Source organism: Stegostoma tigrinum, chromosome 26 (assembly GCF_030684315.1).
Source record: "Stegostoma tigrinum isolate sSteTig4 chromosome 26, sSteTig4.hap1, whole genome shotgun sequence".
NCBI lineage: Eukaryota > Metazoa > Chordata > Chondrichthyes > Orectolobiformes > Stegostomatidae > Stegostoma > Stegostoma tigrinum.
Window position 1 is genome coordinate 31,903,318 of NC_081379.1, and position 17,235 is coordinate 31,920,552.

At 38.2% G+C, this 17,235-nt stretch overlaps 1 protein-coding gene across 2 annotated transcripts in view; it reads right to left on the reverse strand.

Moving 5' to 3' along the window:
* tbx5b (T-box transcription factor 5b) overlaps nt 1-17,235 on the reverse strand; it is a 72,959-nt gene that overhangs the window by 23,017 nt on the left and 32,707 nt on the right. The gene's annotated exons all lie outside the window — the stretch shown is intronic.

Sequence of the window (17,235 nt, forward strand, 5' to 3'; positions counted from 1 at the left end):
AACTGAATATAATTTACATTCACGAGCTTATACAATATAGCGTGATAGGGCAGCTTTTTTTCATCTCATGCAAATAATTTTTCAGAAACAGGCGGAGTTATAGTTTACTGGAGTGTTGTTTTGTCTACAAGTAGGACCATGGGATGCCGATCCGGTTATTGCTGACAACAACGGGGCAGATACCTATTTCAATACAATGCCGGTAAAGTTGCATAGCCAGCCACGTCTATGTATATGTTTACAAATAGAGATTGCCTGGGTTGAAATAGGAGTGCATAAGTAATTTTTCTTCAATAATTCTGCATGTTCCCCGAGTCCTTTAATTTAGAAGCTCTTCTTATTAAATTGTTTGATTAAAATACTTTGTTCTGACATAACATATGTTACGAAAATAACTCCGAAACCGGGACAAAATAGGACGAATTTGAATGACCATTCATTTCAAATCAAACGCAGTTTCAATAACCACTTCATGAAGTGCAATAAAATCACAGTACCGTTACATTATAGTATAGTCGTGGTTTTATTCTTTAAGAGCATCGCATAATGAATAATGCAGAACTATCAATTGTACTTTTGCATCAATGCCTTTCGGAACACTTGTTACTGTAATGTGGGTTATAGCAGGTCAATGTGAGGTGGAGAGAAAATCTAAAAACCATCATTCACAGGATTTTAGTAGCGGGGGGAAATGGGAAGCTATCTGGTGTTCAAAAGTTCCATAAATTCTACAGTAATCCGGGCATCCTAATTCACAACAAAACAAGAAAAGTCCCGAGATCATTCGGTGCATTATTCAATTCAGTTGAATGTTATTTTGCATGTAGGATTTGTCGATTATTTAGAAATGCATAAATTTACACAAGGACTGTTTGAAAGTGCGACCTTAAATGAAACAATTTCTATTTTACCACTCCGTGCTACAAATTAACTGTTCTTTTAAAAAATCACCATTTTATTATCAGTCTGGCTATCGCCATGATTAAAATTGCAACATACAAGTATCCAAATTAATTCATCTTCTAAGGAGCTCATTATTTGGAGGAATACGCGTCTAGATGCATGTGAAACTGCTTATGTTAAGTTGAGCACGTTTTTGTAAGAATGGTCGATTGCCTGTCGTCAGACCACGTCTATAATGGATATTGCATGATGTATCCAATATGGTGACGTAAATGTGAAATGAATTTTGACTGTTCAAGTATGGTACTGCGACTTTCGGAAGGGAATTTGGTGTATGCATCAAGACGTTACTTACTTATTATACTGAGCTTACGGTAAACATCATTCCAGTCTATTACTTGAGGTTTTATTAAATGGCTAAATGCAGACTGATACAGTACAGTAGAAGTTAACGCGTCAACTGTCGACATCTGTAGTAAAGTGTAATCGGTTACTCTGTCTTTAGATGGCAATGCGCTTTCCAAAGCAAAAAGAAAGACACTGTATGTAGCATTAATTCATTCATCCGTTCCAAAGATGCTTGTGATAAATTTAAATGAATCTGGTTAGGTATGAACATTTCAGAGATTTTGTTTGTATATTGGTTGCAACACTGCAAATAAGGGGCAATCAATGATATACGGCGAATAACAGGATAGAGCATACAAATGTAACTGTTACAGCAAATTGGACCAAGAATCTGGAAAGCGGTGTACTTACGCTCAAAGTTTAAGTGAATGGCTGCACCATTTCTCAGCACAGTGCCAAGAAAAGGCATTTGAAAAACATGCTAGCATTGAATGCCATTTATTTGAATGCAGTTGTTCAATTATAACACTCCTACGTACAGAGTTACGTAGACATCAACCCGCTTCCAGCATATTGGGTTGGCATACTGGGGTATTTTCAATAAAACTATTAATATGCAATCAACACAACCACTTCACAGAGAAACAAATAAGCATTTATAGTTAGAGAGTGGGACCAGTTATAAATCGTTTGCGTGGAGAGCACCGTGGAACCAACGAAGTAGAAAACCCTTGTTTAATATTGTTGACCGCAGAATAAATAGAGGTTTAATTACTTCGAACTTCTCAAATCAGAAATGGCCTCCAGTTATTAGTCCCGTAACAATCGGTACCTTTACGTTTCTGTAAATGTATTTTTTTTCTCTTGTTTGAAATGTATTCGTGATTCTTGTACAGAAAATAATTGATACATCCAAACAAATCTCCTGCTAAAACTTTACTTTTATAGATCACGTGAACAGCAAATATATATGTGTAGTATACATGTGTAACCTCAGGCAGGTTAATCAGTTCCCTATCAATCAAAAGTTTACGAGTTTACAGGAAACGCTGCAAAGATGAAAAGCACTGCAAAACTGTTGGAGACATCAGGCGAAGGAACATTTCGCTTAGCCTTTGCGATCTCTGTTCTCTCTCAGTACAGGATTAAAGGCATGTATCTTTAACACGGCCTGTTGTTGGCGCCAAGTGGTGTGTTATTAATCATGACTTTTAGCTCCATTTTACGGAAAGGCTATGCCGCTACAATTCTTCAGCCACAGCTTAAGACAGTGAGGCAAACACATGTTTTGCCTGTTCTATTCAGTTCTGCATCTTAACGCTGGCCGCTCGCTAAAGTCAAAGGTCGTTCTAATAACCGTGCAGCTGGAAGTCTGTGATTTAGAATGACGAAGCGATTATATCGGTGAAAAAGATGCAAGTACTCTCTGGGAAAGTTAATCTGTTCCTATTGAACACAAATATATTACACACTTGAAAATCCGCACTCAAAAGCGGTCTCGAATGTTATAACATATTCTGTGGGGAATCTGCGATGGGATTTTTTAATGAATTAATATAACCTTTAGACCTCGTATTATTTTGCTTTCGTGCTAAATTGATCAAAAGCAACATACAACTGTCATATGTAACTACAACTGGTGATTTTGCCAAACTATGAGAGGTATGTTTTCGGTGCTACCTGGTTGGTGCTTTTGGCATCGCGGAGAAAATGTAAGTTTAATGGCTAAACTCAATAACATTACAATGATTCCTAATAATATTAAAACATTGTAGATTTAGTGGTTTAAATATTTTGTTAGCAGTGTACACATGCACCGAAAATGCGAATAATCCGAAGCATTCGCAGAATATAGAAATTTTGCAAAAAAGGGAAGAACATGTTTGCTAAGGGTCTCAAACTGAACTGAACACACTGTGCTCATTGGCCTTCAGTGTGTTCTTCGTCCCCATGCATATTGTTACAAACACACATACCAGCGTATCACAGAGGTAGAGACCGAAGTGGCAAGGTCTGGACTGGCTAACGTACAAGCAAAAAGTTACTGTGAAACTAGCCTTTTTCTCTTTTAAATTTATCTAGTTTAATTACATTCTTTCATCTTGGTGAAAAAATAAAATCTGCTGCGATCTGTTTTCAATCAAGAGCTGGTTTTCGCCGAAATATGTCTCTTTTTTTGTCAAACTGTGTGAAATCTATGACTACTTCGTGACAACTCAGGAAATTTTGAAGTTGATGGTATTCATTGGCCATTAAGTAAATAAGAAAATTCACTCACATTTCTCCATTCAAAATAGCAAGACTTGATGGTGCTTATTCAATCACATTATGTTCTGCAATGCTTTGAAAGTCTATATGTCAAGAATGAGTATCTCAACTATAATCAAAGAATGGAAAGCAAGAGACCTGCTAGTTCTCGACAGATTGGAAATGTCAATTCTTATTGACAAGTATGTGTGTGTTTGGACTTGAGAGAGATGACTGTATCATTCGATTGACTCTTATTGTTCTCACAATGTTATTAGTACAGCTGGTTCATGTTGCTAATAAGCAACGGATTTATAAACGAAAGTGAATTAAAATAAATAGTCTTGCCTGCGTCGGGGTCGATGGTTTTGGCCGTTGTTTGAGTGATGCATCTCAATATTAGTTCGTGCAAGTGTACAACAAAACTTTTCTTATATATACTGAGAAGTTATTTTTGCGTTTCTGGAGTTTAGTTCTCTTTAAACTTTGAAAGAATGCGTTTTTAAACTTTTTTCATTGTGAATGGAAACGCAACCGGTTTCATTGACATTGAAGCAATATAAAATCAAACATAAATGTAATAATACTTTGAGCTGCATCCATTAAACTCCTCCCCTTTCCAAATGGGACCTTTCCTTCTACAAATGGGAATTCAATAAGACAACTACAAGTCGAAAGATATGCAGTTCAGTTTCTCCAAACAATTCGGTAAATCTATATCCCTGTGAGGATCTATATCCAGTGCATGCATTGCTGCTTTTTGATGGGACACTGTAGTGCAGTAATTACATTTCATTGACTGCAGGAGTGTGCTGGGACGTCCCAACATCGTGATGGGAACTATTTCACTGATCCTTTACGTATCGCAGGACTGAGATTTTAATGAGGTAAGGTCATCATAAGGTGAACGTTAATATTGTGGATATTACATTTGCTCTGGATGTACTTTCACCCTGATTGGACCACATTGCTCCCCAACTTGCATATTTACTGGAGATTAATTTTACTGTACATCCCGACTTGCTTTCTGCTCTACGAATCCGCAAGTATTATCAAAAAAAACATATTGAAACATATGGGAAATTTGAGTCAACGTAGTTTTGGGTAATTGGGCATTTGAAAACATGCTAAACTGCACAGCAAACCAAAACTTTATAGATATTTTAGTACATAATTTGACATTTTCTCTTGTGTTGTTCTAGACGAGTTATTCATATCGGCTGATTCCTGGGCTTACATTTTGAGGTCGTCCACATATTTACTTGTGAAAGCGTACATAACCAACCCAGTTATCACTATAACGATTCTATAACGCACACAACGCAAAATTAGTCGAACGATGTATTCAGACACGTTGCCCAACTAAGAAACACGGCAAGTTCAGAGCAATCTATTTTCCCCTTCGTAAAAACGAGAGTTTGCAGTAATAAAATGACTTCTTAAGATTGTATTTCGTACCAGTTTTATGAATTGCCCATTTGTTTCGAATTATATTGAGCATATTTGCTTTAGAAATGACAAATGGTGTACTTTTGGCAGTCAGTGTATGAGATTATAACAGGGGGCAACATTTCCCAAAGAATATTAAGCAGTATCTCTTGGTGGAGGGGTCAGCGCCAGTGGTTTGTATATTGTTGTGCTGCTAATCTCACGTCGAAATCTTGTAATCGCGGGTACCGATTAATGTTTCACTCTACGGAAAGGAATACACTTTTGTCTTCATAAGCACGAAGTTGTGTCAAGGCTTCGTACGGCATTAAAACAACTTTTTTTTGCTGGTTCTCTGCAGATTACCAAGGTTCCACTGCTGTGCTGACCTGGTATGTGAGGGACGGGTGGTTATCTCACGTGGGTATCTATCAATGAGACTATACGCCCATCTTTCTGCTGCCTAAACACTTGAAGCCAGAATCAGATCACTGCAACAAAGGCGGAAACAACTGCGGATGCTGTAAACCAGGAACGAAAAGAACAGAAGTTGCTGGAAAAGAGAAAGGATCACCCGACTCGAAACATGAACTCTGATTTTTTTTCTTCACATATGCTGCTAGACCTGCTGAGCTTTTCCAGCAACTTCTGTTTTTGTCACGACAACAAGGGCACAGGTTCAACAAACATTTCTCATTAGATAATCTAAACATAGCCGAGCATCTCCATTCAAACTTATGGACAAAACCAGTCGATTACGTACCAGATGAAGGATTTGAAATTACAATCAAATTACAGTTTCAAAGGTTGCAAAATTTCTACAAGGCAAACCATACACAATTGTTTGGGAAGCCTTGATTTTGACATTGTAACCTGGAAAAATTCATTGAAAAACAAAACACAATGGGAAAGAGGCTGAAAACAACAAAGAAAAAAATAACAAGGTGTAGAGCTGGATGAACACAGGAGGCCAAGCAGCATCTTAGGAGCAGGAAAGCCGACGTTTCCGGCCTAGAACCTTCATCAGACCCTTTTCTGAAGAAGGGTCTAGGCCCGAAAAGTCAGCTTTCCGGCTCCTAAGATGCTGCTTGGCCAGCTGTGTTCATCCAGCTCCACACCTTGTTATCTCGGATTCTCCAGCATCTGCAGTTCCTATTACCTCAAGAGAGAAAAAGTGCTGAAAATCACAGTGGATCAGCCAGCGTGTTGGGAGAGAAAGCAAGCTAAGGTTTCGAGTCGAAATCACTGTTTTCAGTGCGGATTCCAGCATGTGCAGTAACTTGCTCCAAAATAGGAAGGGGGCTGTTTGCCAACTCAACAGCAAGAACGACTTGAGTTGAATTCTTTGTTTTGTTTTTGCTGTCCGTGATTTCACAAACAGCAAAACAAAGCGATAAGTGCACACTTTGTGTCCCATCAAAATCTATTTTTTTTAAAAAAGGTTCAAGTGCGACAAAATCGAACTAGTAGATCAAAATATGCTTTTGGCAAATTTTAAAAATATTGCATCTTTAATACCTCCCCATTAGCCGAGCCTCTTTCCGGAAATTCAAAGTAAATATACCCAAAAGAAAAAAAAGAACGCAACATTAGTCAAGGAATGGACAGGAGTGCAATTGGTTTTCTCCGGAGAAAGAAGAAGCTATACATAATTGGAGCTGACCGCAAACATACTGTTGCAATTTGAAAAAAAAGTCGTTTTATCGCTACTTCTTATTTGCCAAGGCTCAGGCGTCAACTTTGCCTCTTTCATCTGTCTCCACCCTTCCACCAGCCCCCGCCTCGCCTCGCTACCATATACCCAAACACCCCACATATATCCCCGCCCCCCCAGCTTTTAACTCGCCAAAGTTATTCAATCGGCAAGGTACAAAAATCCTACATTCATTGATATCTGGATAAACAGTAACTAGTCATCGTACTCTAGTAGAGAGACACACTACATGGCCTGAGGGACATCACCCCACAACAGCAAGGCAAGAGGAAGCGACTGGCTCCCAAGAACTACCGCAGGAATGGCAGAACCTGAGCCATCCGCATTATCCTGCTCCCTACTCCCGCTATCTCACCCTCACCCCCATGATTATAGATTCAACTAAATCGGTTCCCGTGCAGTATTGTGTGAAAGAAAAGTTAGCTCTAAGTTCAAAGTTTCATGTAAATGGTATAGATGGGGCAGCATAATATTAATGTTACGATAATAACCTTACATTTCATTATATTTACAGCACAGAAATTGGTTATGCAATCCACCTACTAATACCCTTCACGATGCCCTTGAAGCTGCTTTCTGCTTAACTTCACCTCGATTCAGCAAACATATCCATACTTCACTTAATAAATTAATTTTATCACATTTTGCAAATCATAGTGCATTCGTTACTGTATGACACAATGGGTTACATGTTTAGCCTATTCCCACAGAGACCTAAGTTTGAATCAAGTCCATATTTATCCAGTAATAGACTTTCCCCATCAACTGGAATGGTTGGTAATAAAGTGAAGCAGAGGAGCCACAAGCCAATTTTTAATGATTGTCAGTTCAAAACATGAACCATCGCATTGTTCCACCCAACCTGTGTTAATTTACCATTCTCATTGGGAGAAACTTAGTGAACTAAAAATCACCCCAGAGTTTGGATGTCTGACTGGACCGTACACTTCTTCAGGCATTGATATTTTAACTGTCTTACTTACCTTTCTAACAATGCCTTGATAAACTAATCCAATGTGTCTTATTTGTATTCCCATTCAATTAAGCCTTTAAAAATGGGCAATTTGATTTAGAAACATATTGATTATTATAATCTCTCCCAAGAACCTGCACATCATATAAACTTTGATGTACAAGTAGCTTCAGGCAAAACTGTGATTCAGTACAACCAGTCTGTTTCTTTATGAATAACTAGCTTTAATTTGTAATTCCGAACAAATGCTGGTACAGTTTCAACTTTATCTAACTGTGCAATCTAATCAGGAATGTTGAAATTGATTTTGCTATGCCTGTGAATCCTTTAAATGAATTCATATGTTCAATGTGCAGCCCAACATATTCACACTCAATTTGTAGAAAGAAATTGTGCATTGTGCCTTTTTTTCTGGTATTGGTTTATGCATATTTTCTCACTGTCTTGTTCAGATCAGCCACCATAACACAGGAGTAAATTACTGGAAACCAGTCAGAGTGCTTATTAACAGCAAGCAAATCCAAACTGGGAATGCAAATTTGCCAACCAATCAAAATTTCCTGATTTGAATGATCTCCTGGCAATTCTCAAACTATCATTATAATCATCATTCATCCTATGGAGCTGCCCCAGGGAGGATGCAGCATGTCTAATAACACACATGAATGGGGCAAGTAAATTGCTCGTGCAGTTTAAAATATGGATAAATATAAACATGGTCCGATGGAAGAAATTGTATGCAATATTTCAAGCATTTGTCAGAAACAGCTAAAACTGAAGTGAGAAAAATTCTAGGAGGTCCAAGTAAACAAGGTACGTGATTGTCATTTAGAGGGAAGCAGGAATTAAAAATGGAATGCCAAGCAACATACCTAAGTCAACAAGGCATAAGTGAGAAGGTTTCATCCTGAAAACATAGATTTTCATGGTCATGCCTTGATTACTGAGGCATTGGATAAACTTTGAAGGTGTTGCAGGAAAACAAAAACGTGAAACTGATTCTTCATGTCTGAACTGGGAGGACAGACTGGAAAAATACTTTCTTTCCATCTTTAGAATAAGATGTAATAATAGTGTGTGGTACAGCAAAGATAAATCTGGGAGATTATTTCAAACTAAATTGTAACAGTAGACTAAATAAAAGAAAATGGTTCAAACAGGAGAAATATGTATTTTGCATTGACATGAAGTTCTTCACACAAATAGTGATCAATGCAACAAGGCACTAGAAGCAAATTAGTTGTAAAATGATATAAAACCGAGAACAGCAGATTCTAGAAATCTGAAATATATACAGAATTTGCTGAAGAAACTCAGCAGGTCTGGAAGCATCTGTAGAGGGAAAACAGAGTTAACATTTTGAATCCAGCGACACTTCTTTAGAACTGATAGCATCAAGGAGACAGTCATATCAATGCTGATGATAGTGGGTGAGATGGGAAAAGAGCAAATGGACGGGAGGAGAGAAAGTCCAGAGACAGCGAGAGGAAAGAAGTTCGACAAAGTTGGTCGGCTAGCTTTTTACCTTTGTCTCTGGAATAATGTTAAAGCTTCAAGATGTGCTTGTGCTTGAAAAAGTTACGAAATTGAAAGAGGGCAGCATAAGTGAGATAGATGCGTGGTTTGAAGTTCATCCCAGTGTAAAAGACAACAACAAGATTATGAATAGATTGACTCAGCTTCAGACAGTTCCCAGGGATGAAAACAGTGGCCAGGAGTGGAGTTTGTAGCATGAACTGAAGGCATTTTCTTCAATCTTCTCAGTTATTAAACATTTCTCCTCATCTTGTAGTATAGGTGAGGACATGCAAAGTGTCACATCAGATACAATAGACAAATTGAATGAGGCCATTTTAAGTGCGGAGTATTGTTAGTGTGGAACCTTGTGCATTTTTGGCTGATATCATTGAAGGACAGCTTACAAATGAGAAAGTGAACAAATCCAAGGATAAATCTTTTGGCGGTGCAATGCTGTGGGAATAGTTAAATATGCCATTGTAAGTGTTACCCCTCCCCACCCCCAGCTTTGATTAAACAACTAAATTGGAAATCAGGCATGGAGTATTTCTATTCACTTGGATGATGAAGGAGAGGTGTTGAAGAAGAATAGTGAGGTCAGGTGAGTTAAAGTCTGTATATAGACTGCGAAGGACAAGGAGAAATAGTTTATTGAGGTCAGTAACACTAAATGTCATTTTGACATTTTCAAAAGAGTCTTTTCTGTATTGTAGTACATGTACAAACCTAATGGAGAACTTTTTAAATGTGGAAGTTCAAGAAAGTGGGCTCCAATTTAGAAGGCTACAGTGTATTTAAGGGATGTGAAGTATGTAAGGAGGTTGGAGATGGGACAACAGTTTACAAGAGCAGAGGGATCAGCTATCTTTCACTTGAGGAGAAGGGTAACCATAGAAAAATTGAAGACGAGAGGGTAAAAGTCTAATGAGAATGCATCATTTAAGATATAACTGGCATGAACCAATGAAGGTAAACTGGTGGCCAATAGCTTGGACAACATAGCTTTGACAAAGTAGGAAGCAGATCTTGTAGTGAAGTGGTAGCACCTTTATCTCTAAGTTAGAAGTTTCAAGCTTGAGTTCCATTCCAGAATTTGATAGGCATGGAAGTTGCATTCAATGCATAGCCATATAAGTAATCAACCAGCAATGCCTTCCAATGTCTCTGCAGCAACTGTTAGCAACAGGAGAGTCTCCCACTTAACCAGAAGCATGTGCAACAGCCTCCTCATGTAAAAATACTCCATGTGCAAATTTTTGCCATAGGATGCATTCCATGCTTTATAGACAATGTTAACTCAGAAATAACAAGATAGGGGATGAAATTGAATCTGGAACAAAGTAATGTGATGTATTAAAAACATTTGGCTATATGGATATGGTAATCGGAACACAGAGCAGGCAAAGGCTGTTCAGTTGATGTCATTTGTAACTTTGAAAAGGGTCATTTCAGTATGGTGACAGAGGTGCATACCTAAATGGAAGGTTTTAACTATGGAATTACATGAAAAATGATATCACACATTAAAGTGGATCATGGCAGACCATGTACTTCAACAGCACTATCTAATGCTATTGATATCATTAGTATCCAGAAACATATCAATTTCCAACTTGAACATACCGAGTGATTGAGCTTCCACAGTTCTTTCAGGTTGACAATTCCAAAGCTTCTCCGCCCTCTGCATGAAGAAATTCCTTCTCATGTCAATCTTAAATGGCTTACCTTTTATTCTGTGACTATACTCTAGATTCAACAATTAGGAAAAAGAAATCCTATCTACATCCATCATGTCACACTCATTACAATTTTCTTCAGATCACTTCAGATTGTTCAAAGCTCTAGAGAACACAGGCCTAGTTTTCTCAGTGTCTCCTCATAAGATAAGCTGGCCATCCCTGGGTCTAAACTGGTGACCCTCTGTTGTACTCCTTGTACGACAAATATAACTTTCTTAGATAAGGAGGCCAAAATTATAAACAATACTCAGGCTGCCATCTCACCAAGGTTCTACACAATTGCAACATGCAACTTTACTCATGTATCCAAATACCCCTCACAATGAAGACCAACATACCATTTGACTTCCTAATTTCCTGCTGCTGTTGCATACTAGCTATACAGACTTGTGAATCAGGAAACTCAGGTCACTTTGGTTGTCAACTCATCTCATCCTTGCACCATTTAAGAAATATATTTGTGTTTCTTTCTTTTCTACAAAAGTGGATAATTTCGCACTCATTCACATTATATTCCAAGACCATTATCTTGCCCATGCATTGAATCTATCCAAGTCCTCTAAAAGCTTCCTTGCCTCCCCTTCAGAATTTATATTCCTAGCACATTTAGTATCAACAAATTTTGAAAAATTACATTTGATCTATGTTCCAAATCATATGTGAACTGCCATGGCCCCAACATTGATCCTTGCAGCACAACACTAGCAACAGCCTGCCATTCAGAGGACCCTTATGACACAAAAGTACATGACATCTTTGTACTTATTGTTGGGAATAAGGGTTAGGAGGAGATTCAGGACAGTTGTTTACTCAGTTGATTCATGATGAAAAGAAGCTAGGGGCTCCCCTTGTGTTCCAGGATGATCCTTTGTAGTAAGCAGTCGTCACAATGGAAAACAGCAGGTGATAGTACCTCAGATAGTCAGAACTAGACTGGAGTCAGAGATAACACATGTGGAGCTGCAGGAAAACAGCAGACCAGGCAGCATCAGAGGAGCAGGAATGTTGATGTTTTGGTTTTCTGACGGTGATACTACCTGACTGCTCAGGCCTGATCTGGTGATAAACAATTAAACCAATTTTATGCCATTGCTATTCAATTCTGTATCCCTTGGAAATAATTAGAAAACAAAGACAGAAAATAATTACTGAGGTCAAGGGCACTAAAGGGGGATAAGAGGGTGTGATTTAGTGCAATTTGATAACATCAGAAATGTTAAATTGATTTGTGAGCCAAAGGCCATTTGGTTGGGAACTTTATGGAGCAGTGACAAGTGACTTGAAATTGAATCATTTTCATTGGTGGACACAGAAAGAAATAAAGTTGGGAATGGAAAGAAATGTAGGAATTAAAGAACAGCAAGACACATAATTATCATTTTTTTTCTGTGCATTTCTATAATCTTACAGAACAATTGATTACCATTTCTAACTTATGGTACCTTGTTGATGATGAAGTACTCAAATATCAGTATTTATTCTTGTAACACACCCTATTGTACTATAATATTAAATATCATGTAATGTCTAAATTGGGAAACAACTTTATATATCTACACAATTTAGATATCATAAACAGTAACAATATTATATCATCATCTGTAACAGATGACTTTCATTAAGACACCAGTCTTAATTTGCAAATCTTGCAACCAGACCTTTTCTCGTTGACAAGTCTCCTCGATTAGTAGGCAGTGTGTGCATACTGTCCCTCATTAGTTATTCAGAATTGTATCAGGGTGCTACATAGTATAGGACACACAGTTGCATCATGCAAATAGGCTCCTGTCTGAAAGAGGTTCCACACTGGCCATGTGAAAGCCACAACTGCAGTGGTGATCACTGGTAATGGATATTGAACAGAGCAGCATATATATAAAGTTGTTAGTATTTTGTCATCCATTTCCATCACTGAAATGAATAAAAGTTGTGGCAAGTGAGTTTTGAAATATGATTTAGGACAAAACACAATGCAGACACTTTGTTACATGTTACATTGACATCTCAAGTAGCTCCATGGGACCTCATACAAATCTGGAGACAACAAAAACATCCAGAGGAAGACCAATGCTAAATAGAGAAAACAATGTCTCAGGGCTGGCAACTATCCAAATTTGTATCCAAATGACATTATCATATGGTGGCATAGTCATAATGCCACTGGACCAGAAATGCAGAGAATCAAACCAACGCTCTAGGGGCTTCACTTTAAATTCTATCATGACAGATGGTGAAATTTGAACTTTAAAAATTTGGAATCAAAAGCTAAATAGGAGCAACTATGCAATCATTTTTGATTGTTCTCAGGATCCACATAGGAAAGGAAAGGAGATCTGTTGTCTTTACCTGATCTGGCTGACATGTTGAGTCCAGATTCATAGCAATGTGGTTAACTCTTAACTGTCCCTTTGAAATGTGCCTAGCAAGCCTCTCACTTCAAGGGCAATTCGGGATGAAGAGTAAATGCTGTCCTAGTCAGCAATGCCCATAGGCTATTAATAAAACAAATCCTAGAATGCAGAACTAATCTGAACAACACCAGTCCTCAATACTTATGATGTGAAAATTAATAACAATTCCTAACATTCACCTGTCAGGGCATTTTATTTCACCTTTCAAATAATTGTGAATACAAACACTGGAAAGTAGATAAAACTGTTACTGAAATGATATCACTGGCAATAATTTTCAATCTCATCTTTACATAACTATGAGAATTCTCACATGAAAAGAGCTGCTTTTTCTGTCAGTTAAGTCTTCTCTACTCACGCACTCATTGAAGTCCCTTTGCTGAGGAATAGTTTACTGGCCCGGGTCATCAAACAGAACGTGATACAATGTCCATTTTCATGCATATTCCGAATGGGAAGGTAATAGTCACGACAGGAACAATGACTGCATTGCTATAGTTCATATCCAGGCTGGATCTATCCTCACCTGATATTCAGGCTTATAAACCTCCAGAATGCATTTCGGATGGCAAACAGAGGTAAAATGTTGGTTTGTTTCACTGCATCTACCCCACAGATACTAAAAGCACTCTGCGTCCCTAGACAAGTTGTTCTGGTAACGCTACAACAGTGAGCATCTACTTTGCAATACAGAAACGTGCACAGGTATGTCATGTACACAAAAAAAAATACAAATCCAATCCAGCAATTACTGTTCCATCAGTTTACTTTTAAATATAGTAAAGTTTTGGAAGATGTCATCAACTCAGCTATCAAGCAGCACTGGCTTAGCAAGAGCCCACTCACAGAATGCTGCTTGGGTTCTGCCAGGGCCAATCATTTCCTAAATCTTGGGTGAAATGAACTAAATTCCATGGACGCGATGACCAAGAACAGCATCAAGATGCCTTAGTAAGACTTGAGCCTTTGGAAATCATGGGAAACCTTTCTACTGATTGGAGTCATACGGGGCCCAATGTCAAATGGTTGTGATTATTGAATGTCAGTCATCTCAGCTCCAGAATTCAATGCAGGAATTCCCCAAGAAAGTGTGCTAGGCCCAACCAGATCCAGCTGCTTGATCAATGACCTCCCTTTCATAATTAGGTCAGAATATTTGATAATGATTCCACAATGTACAATAACCTTCACAACTCTCAGATGCTGAAGGAATCCATTTTTAAATTCAGCAAGATCTGGACAATATCTAACTTTATGCTGACAAGTGGCAAGTAACATTTACACCACACAGATGTCAGACGATGACAATCTCCAACAAGAGAGGATTTAACCATTGCCTCTTGAAGTCAATGGCATTAGGAATGCTCAATGAGCATTGCTCCACCATTTATATACTGGTGTTACTATTGACCAGAAACTGAATTGGACCAGCCATATACCGTGGATAGGTGTGCAGATCAGGGGCCAGGAATCCTGCAGTGAGCAGCTCACCTCCTGGCTCCCCAGAGCTTGTTCACCATGCACAAGGCAAAAGTCAGGATGCAATACTGCCCATTTGCCTGTCTGAGTGCAGCTTCAAGAACAATTAAGAAGTTGAAACCATCGAGGGCAAAGCAGCCCGTTTCATTAACACCACATCCACAAATGTTCACCCCATTCACCATTGATTCTCAGTTGGAACAGTGTGCACTTTTAAAAGATATTCTGCAAAAATTCACAAAGGCTCCTGAAGTGACACTTTCCAGACCCACCACCATCTAGGAGGACAAGGGCAGCAGATATATGCAACACCAACACCTGCAAGTTCCACTCCTAGGCACATACTATTCTGAATAGAAAATATACAACTGTTCTTTCACTGTCATTGGATAAAAGTCCTGAAACTTGCTCCCTAACTGTATTGTGGGGGAATACACAGCAAATGGACTGTAGTGGTTCAAGAATTTAGCTTACTCCCATCTTCTCAAGGGTAATTAGGGAGGGGAAATGAAAGCTGGCAAAACCAGCAATGAACATATGCCCTGAATGAATAAAAATTGCCCTTTATTCGTTCATTTAGAGGATTTAGCCAGCTCTGGCTAGGGCACTGCTTATTGTGCTTTCCCAGTTGCCCTTGAGAATGTGGTCGTGAGTTGTCTTCTTGAACCATTGCTTAGGAAATGCATGGGAGAGGTGGATAGGGTAGAAACACAAAGCTGTTACAGAGGGAATTCCAGAATTTTGACTCAGCAACACTGAAGAAATAGCAACATATTTCCAAAATATTAATGCACTAGTTTTAATTAAATCATTCATCAAAGACCAGACAATAAATCTAGGAGATTCTGATTTATCTAATGAACTATTCTCTGGGCAAGATAAATCAATAATAAAGCAAATCATAAAGCACAATTTCAATAAGAGCACATTTGAAATTTCTTATTTCAATTTACAGATTTTTTTATCTGTTTCAATTGACCTAAATTTCTGTGAAAACTTAGCAAACTCCATCCAGGATAAACATACAATAGTACATCCCATTGATCTGTTATAAGGCAGTTCCTTTACAGGTATAACATGGGACAAAGACAAGCATGATTCATTGCTGATCATCAAGTGCAGTGAGTACAGTAGACAATTGGAAAACCTTGCGTATTTATATTTCAATTTATGAGTTAAAATTGTTGCAATTTCCTTTGAGATTGATAATGTTTAAACATAGATATTATTTCCCAACTCAAATGATCACATGTTAAAGTTGAATGCTATAGGATTTTTACTATATCAAACACACTACAATCAACACTGACTAAACATTATTTCATAGCCAACTAAAACGCTGATGAGACATTCTCTCATAATTAGGATTGACTTATACACCATATTACAGTCTCAACAGAAATGTGGTCTTGTTTTAAAGTTCAAGTTCCTTTTCCCCCACTTCACCTGAGTTTTGATAAAGTCTTCTCTCTCTGCTCCATAGAAGTGAATTTTTGTGTCCTTTTATAAGTAGTTCCTTCACTCATAATTGAATTGAATGGACTTTGATCACCAAGGTATCCTTTGGTGATGCTGGGTCATTAAATCTTCAGAAGCTTCATTTTGTTAAACTGGAAATTCATCTTCACTAGCACACTGCTCAGTGATTAATCTGAAAAATGTACTTTTCCCTGTTTAGCATAACAGGTTTGTTTGTGGGTTTTGTCTCCAAAAATCTTTTGACCTGACTGACTCTTTAAATCTAAGAAGTAGCAAGGCCAGTTATTTCCTGTTCGTATCGAAGTATTGCTTTGAAATAATGAAGTGTGGAACTGGAGGAACACATTAGGCCAGGTAGCATCAGAGGAACAGGAAAGCTGACGTTTTTAGTCGGGAACCCTGAAACGTCAATTTTCCTGCTCCTCTGATGCTGCCTGGCCGAGTGTGTTCTTCCAGCTCCACACTGTGTTATCACCGACTCCAGCATCTGCAGTTCTTGCTACCTTGCTTTGAACGAGGGTTCACATAAGTTCCTGCCCGTAACAGACAGGTCACATGGATTTGTCCCTAGGAAAGGTTTGCTTCAAGTCACATGGGCTTGTCTCTGTGCAGATTTTGTCAGAGGCCGCGCCTCCCTCATGATAATAAGACAGAAAGAACACAGAAGCTCAAGATAAAGGCAGAAAAGACCAAAAAAAGGCTTAGAATTTGCAATATTAGAAAATTGGATATAAGGAAACAGTAAGTTGAATTCATGATATCAGGAAACTAAATAACATAGTAAGAGAGTCATTTCTTCCATTTTAATTCATCCAAACAGATAAATAAATTTCAGCAGTTCCTCCATCGAAACGAATCTCCAATGGCTCAGCAGAATGTTCCTGCTCCTCTGCTGGCAGTTTTTTTATTCATTACATTGAGCAAAATTAAAATTCCTGTCCTCTGTCTTAATTCACCTTTCACCAGATTACTGTTGTTGACACTTGCCAAAAATTA